A 7,153-nucleotide genomic window follows, 5' to 3' on the forward strand; every position below is an offset into this window, starting at 1 on the left:
CGGAGGGCCCTATGGGCTGAATATGGAGGGGAACCAGCCCCTAGGTGGGCTGGGCGCCAACTCCCCCCTAGGGCCCATGCGCCTAGGGTTGGGGGAAACCCTAAGGGGGGCGCACCAACCTAGCTTGGGGGGCAGGCCTCCCCCTTGCCCCCCTAGATGGGATCTAAAGGGGCCGGACCCCTCTCCCCTTCCCCTATAAATACTGGGGGGTGGGAGGGCTGCCGCACCTCTTCCCCTGGAGCAGCCCCTCCCTCCCCAGTACCTCCTCCTCCTCCTCCGTAGAGCTTGGCGAAGCCCTGCAGAAATACCACAAGCTCCACCACGATGTCGTCGTGATGCCGTAGCTCTCCCTCAACTTCTCCCCTCCCCTTGCTGGATCAAGAAGGAGGAGACATCCCCGGGCTGCACGTGTGTTGAACGCAGAGGCGCCGTCCGTTTGGCACTAGATCGGATCTTCTTCGATTTGAATCGCTGCGAGTACGACTCCATCATCCGTGTTGTAGTAACACTTCCGCTTAGCGATCTTCAAAGGTATGAAGATGCACTCCCTCTCTCTCTTGTTGCTATAGATGGTCTTGGTGATGCATAGGATTTTTTTGAATTATTGCTACGTTCCCCAATAGGTCTATGCGTAGATTCTATGCACGAGTAGAACACAAGTAGAGGTGGGCGTTGGTTAGTTCAATTTGCTTACCGTTGCTAGTCCTATCTTGATTTGGCGGCATTGTGGGATGAAGCGGCCCGGACCGACCTTACATGTACGCTTATGTGAGACAGGTTCCACCGACTGACATGCACTTGTTGCATAAGGTGGCTAGCGGGTGTCTGTCTCTCCCACCTTAGTCGGATCAGATTCGATGAAAATGGTCCTTATGAAGGGTAAATAGCAATTGGTATATCACCGTTGTGTCTTTTTCGTAGGTAAGAAACGTTCTTGCTAGAAACCCATAGCAGCCACGTAAAACATGCAACAACAATTAGAGGACGTCTAACTTGTTTTTGCAGGGTATGCTATGTGATGTGATATGGCCAAAAAGGATGTGAAGTATGAGATTGATCATGTTCTTGTAATAGGAATGACGACTTGCATGTCGATGAGTTTGACAACCGACAGGAGCCATATGAGTTGTCTTAATTTATTGTATGATAAGTGTGTCAATGTAAACGCCCTGTAATTACTTTAATTTATTGCTAACCGTTAGCCATAGTAGTAGAAGTAATAGTTGGTGAGACAACTTCATGAAGACACGATGATGGAGATCATGATGATGGAGATCATCGTGTCATGCCGGTGAGGAAGGTGATCATGCCGTGCCTTGAAGATGGAGATCAAAGGAGCAAGATGATATTGGCCATATTGAAACGTCTCCGTCGTATCTATAATTTTTATTGTTCCATGTTTCATATACTTTTGACAACTTTTTATACTATTTTTGGGACTAACATATTGATCCACTGCCCAGTGTTAGTTCCTGTTTGTTGCACCTTTTATGTTTCACAGAAAATCCATATCAAACGGAGTCCAAACTGGATAAAAACGGACGGTGAATATTTTTGGAATCTTTATGATTTTTGGGAAGAAGAATCAATGTGAGATGATGCTCGAGGGGCCCACGAGGCAGGGGGCGCCCCCCAGGGGGTGGGCGCACCCCTGACCCTTATGGACACCCCGTAAGGCGGTTGATGCTCTTCTTTTGCCACAAGAAAGCTAATATCCAGAAACAAATCATGTTGAAGGTTTCAATCCAATCGGAGTTACAGATCTCCGGGAATATAAGAAACGGTGAAAGGGCATAATCTGGAACGCAGAAACAGAGAGAGACAGAGTGACAGATCCAATCTCGGAGGGCCTCTCGCCCCTCCCACACCATGGAGACCATGGACCACAGGGGAAACCCTTCTCCCACCTAGGGAGAAGGTCAAGGAAGAAGAAGAAGAAGGGAGGCTCTCTCTCCCCCTCGCTTCCGGTGGCGCTGGAGTGCCACCGGGGCCATCATCATCATCACTGTAATCTACACCAACACCTCCGTCATCTTCACCAACATCTCAATCACATTCCCCCATCTATCTACAGTGGTCCACTCTCCCGCAACTTGTTGTACCCTCTAGTTGAACATGGTGCTTTATGCTTCATATTATTATCCAATGATGTGTTGCCATCCTATGATGTCTGAGTAGATTTTCGTTGTCCTATCGGTAATTGGTGAATTGCTATGATTGGTTTAATTTGCTTGTGGTTATGTTTCTATCCTTTGGTGTCCATAATATGAGCGCACGCATGGATCACACCATAGTGTTAGTTGTACCTTGATAGAACTACGTATTGGAGGGCAAGAGTGACAGAAACTTCTACCTAGCATAGAAATTGATGCATACGGGATTGAAGGGGGACCAATTTATCTTAATGATATGGTTGGGTTTTACCTTAATGAATGTTAGTAGTTGTGGATGCTTGCTAATAGTTCCAATCATAAGTGCATGGAATTCGAAGTCAGGGATGACATGCTAGCAGTGGCCTCTCCCACATAAAACTTGCTATCGTCTAGTAAAGTAGTCAATTGCTTAGGGACAATTTCACAACTCCTACCACCACTTTTCCACACTCGCTATGTTAACTTTATTGCGTCTTTATCTAAACAGCCCGTAGTTTTTATTTACGTGCTCTTTATATTCTTGCAAACCTATCCAACAACACCTACAAAGTACTTCTAGTTTCATACTTGTTTTAGGTAAAGTGAATGTTAAGCGTGCGTAGAGTTGTATCGGTGGTCGATAGAACTTGAGGGAATATTTGTTCTACCTTTAGCTCCTTGTTGGGTTCGACACTCTTACTTATCGAAAGAGGCTACAGTTGATCCCCTATACTTGTGGGTTATCACATATCATGTCACTTTATGATTTGCATGTGATGTTTGTCATGTTTACTTCTTATTTGCTTAGAACGACGGTAGCATTAATAAGATGATCCCTCACTAAAATTTCAAGAAAGTGTTCCCTAACTGTGCACCATTGCTAAGGTTCGTTGTTTCAAAGCACCATGTGAAGATCGGGTGTGATAGATTCTCACGTTCGCATACAATGGGTGTAAGCCAGATTTACACATGCACAACACTTAGGTTAACTTGACGAGCCTAACATGTACAGACATGGCCTCGGAATGCGAGAGACCGAAAGGTCGAACATGAGTTGTATAGAGGATACGATCAACATGGAGATGTTCACCGATGATGACTAGTCCGTCTCACATGGTGATCGGACATGGCCTAGTCGATTCGGATCATGTAACACTTAGATGACTAGAGGGATGTCTGTCTGAGTGTGAGTTCATTAAATAATTTGATTAGATGAAATTACTTATCATGAAGTTAGTCTAAAATATCTTTACAATATGTCTTGTAGATCAAATATCCCACGCTAATGTTGCCCTCAACTTCAACGCATTCCTAGAGAAAACCAAGCTGAAAGACGATGGTAGCAACTATACGGACTGGGTCCGAAACTTCAGGACCATCCTCTAAGCTGCCAAGAAAGCATATGTCCTTGAAGCACCGCTAGGTGATGCACCCATTTTCCCAGCAACTCAAGACATTATGAACGCCTGGTAGTCGCGTAGTGATGATTACTCCTTGGTTCAGTGCGGCATGCTTTACAGCTTAGAATCGGGGCTCCAAAAGCTTTTGGAGCCGCACGGAGCATATGAGATGTTCCAAGAGCTGAAAATGGTTTTCCAAGCTCATGCCCGGGTCGAGAGATATGAAGTCTCCGGCAAGTTCTGTAGTTGTGTAAGTGCATCTAGTGCCACCCCTAGTTGGTTTTGGAGTATTGACGACAAAGTTGGTTGAGGGACTAATGCGTTTGTGAGAATTGCAGGATAACGCAGGTAGTGTCCCTCATTGATTCGGTTTACCTACCGGAGATGACCCCTAAAAATGTATGAAGACATTGAAGACAATGGTGGTATGAGAAGATATTCATATTGAAGACTATGACATGAGAAGACATTGCGTGAAGACTATGGAGCGCGAAGACTGTGTGGTTTCGTTGTTTCCTTTTCTTCTTTGTTGAGTCATAGGAACCACTTAACTGTTAAGTGGGGTCCAAGTGAACTAAGTCAGAGTGACTGAAGTGATGCTCAACCCAAATCCTATGTCTTCGAGCGAACACAATGAGAGCAAATCTTATCCAGAGCTAGATGAGTCAGCTTTGCTTGTAGCCCAAGTAAAGTTGCCGCATGTGTTTGAAATCTGACCGTTGGAACACGTGTCAGTTCCTTAGTGACCCAGGGTCATTTCGGACAAATCAGGTCGGGTTGCCTTGTGGCTATTAATAGCCCACCCCCTACATCATAAATTGGTGGCCGCTCAGAGTTAGTGCACGGCTTTTGTCGTTTTGAGAGCAACCCACCTCGAAGCCTTTGAGAGAGAAATCCTTGCGAGGACAAAGCCCAAACACCTAGAGCCAAAGAGTGTTAGGCATCACTGAAGTCTTTCTGTCTGTGTGACCTGAAGACTTATTACACTTGAGGACTGTGAATCCTCCAGCCGGTTAGGCGTCGTGTTTTGAGCATCCAAGAGTCATTGTGGATTGCCGGTGAACGAAGTCTGTGAAGGTTTGGAAGTCTACCTTGAAGACTTACCAGAGTGATTGGGTGAGGACTGGGTGTCCTTAGCTCAAGGGGAATAAGGTGAAGACACGGTCTTCTGAGTTAAATCTCAGCCTCCCTAACCAGACGTACAGTTGTCACAGCAACTGGAACTGGTCCAACAAATCATGTGTCTTCAACAAGCGACTGGTTCTATCCCTTTCCATCCTTTACTTAAGTTTCTCTTCGTGAAGTCGCTGCCAATCTGTGTATCTGTTTGACTTCATTGCTTGACTACTACTGTTGATTGGCTTCACCCTATCTTCCATCCCGATCCTTACTACTTAGCTGCTATTAGTCCTGTACTTTCACATCATTGCACATTTGACTATGGCTTTCTTATGGTAGTTTATCTTCCGCTGCATATAAACTAGGTCATTTCTGTTGTTTGTCTTCGAAACTTCTAAGTTTTGAATACTTTCATAAAAATCGCATATTCACCCCCCCTCTTGTCGATACTAGCACTTTCAAGTTGTAAGATGGAGGAAAACAGTTCTGTCAGTGAGCATATACTCACTATGTTTGGGTTGCACAACCATTTGTCTCAGCTGGGAGTTAATCTTCCAGATGACTCGGTCATTGACAGGATCCTCAAGTCGCTCCCACCTAGTTACAAGAGCTTTGTGATGAACTACAATATGCAAGGGATGGAGAAGTCCATTCCTGAGTTATATTCAATGCTGAAATCAGCGGAGGTGGAAATCAAAAAGGAACATCAAGTGTTGATGGTGAATAAGACCACTAGTTTCAAGAAAGGCAAGGGTAAAAAGAACTTCAATAAGGATGGAAAGGGAGTTGCCGCGCCCGGTAAATCAGTTGCCGGGAAGAAGCCAAACAATGGACCCAAGCCCGAGACTCAGTGCTTTTATTGCAAGTACTTAGCACATAAGAAGGCCGGCAACACCAAAGGTATATGTGATATACATGTTATTGATGTGTACCTTACTAGCGCTCATAGTAGCTCCTGGGTATTTAATAACGGTGCGGTTGCTCATATTTGTAACTCAAAACAGGAGGTGCGGAATAAGCGGAGACTGGCGAAGGACGAGGTGACGATGCGCGTCGGGAATGGTTCCAAGGTCGATGTGATCGTCGTTGGCACGTACCTCTACATTTACCTACGGGATTAGTTTTAAACCTCAATAATTGTTATTTACTACCAGCTTTGAGCATGATTGTATCTGGATCTCGTTTAATGTGAGATGGCTACTCATTTAAATCCAAGAATAATGGTTGTTCCATTTATATGAGAGATATGTTTTATGGTCATGCCTCACTGGTCAATTGTTCATTTTTATTGAATCTCGAACGTGATGTTACACATATTCATAGTGTGAATACCAAAAGATGTAAGGTTGATAATGATAGTCCCACATACTTGTGGCACTGTCGCCTTGGTCACATTGGTGTCAAACGCATGAAGAAACTTCATGCAGATGGACTTTTGGAATCTCTTGATTATGAATCATTTGACACGTGCGAACCATGCCTCATGGGCAAAATGACCAAGACTCTATTCTCCGGAACAATGGAGCGAGCAACCAACTTCTTGGAAATAATACATACTGATGTGTGCGGTCCAATGAGCGTTGAGGCTCGGGGTGGCTATCGTTATGTTCTCACCCTCACTGATGACTTAAGTAGATATGGGTATATTTACTTAATGAAACAATGCTACCTCTTGAGCATGCGTTGGTTTTCCCCTTGAAGAGGAAAGGGTGATGCAGCAAAGTAGCATAAGTATTTCCCTCAGTTTTGTGAACCAAGGTGTCAATCCAGTAGGAGGCTCCGCACAAGTCCCACGAGCCTACACAAACAAACAAGAACCTCGCAACCAACGCAATAAAGGGGTTGTCAATCCCTTCACGGCCACTTGCAAAAGTGAGATCTGATAGAGATAATATGATAAGATAAATATTTTTGGTATATTGATATAGATTGAAAATTAAAGATTGCAAAATAAAGTAGATTGGAAACTTATATGATAGAGAATAGACCCGGGGGCCATAGGTTTCACTAGTGGCTTCTCTCAAGATAGCTTAATTATTATGGTGGGTGAACAAATTACTGTCGAGCAATTGATAGAGAAGTGCATAGTTATGATATTATCTAGGCATGATCATGTATATAGGCATCACGTCCATAACAAGTAGACCGACTCCTGCCTGCATCTACTACTATTACTCTACACATCGACCGCTATCCAACATGCATCTAGAGTATTAAGTTGATAAGAGCAGAGTAACACATTAGGCAAGATGACATGATGTAGACAGATAAACTCAAGCAATATGATATAAATCCCATCTTTTTATCCTCAATGGCAACAATACAATACATGCCTTGCTGCCCTGCTGTCACTGGGAAAGGACACCGCAAGATTGAACCCAAAGCTAAGCACTTCTCCCATTGCAAGAAAGATCAATCTAGTAGGCCAAACCAAACTGATAATTTGAAGAGACTTGCAAAGATAACCAATCATACATAAAAGAATTCAGAGGAGATTCAAAT

This window comes from Triticum dicoccoides, chromosome 1B (genome assembly GCF_002162155.2).
Source record: "Triticum dicoccoides isolate Atlit2015 ecotype Zavitan chromosome 1B, WEW_v2.0, whole genome shotgun sequence".
NCBI lineage: Eukaryota > Viridiplantae > Streptophyta > Magnoliopsida > Poales > Poaceae > Triticum > Triticum dicoccoides.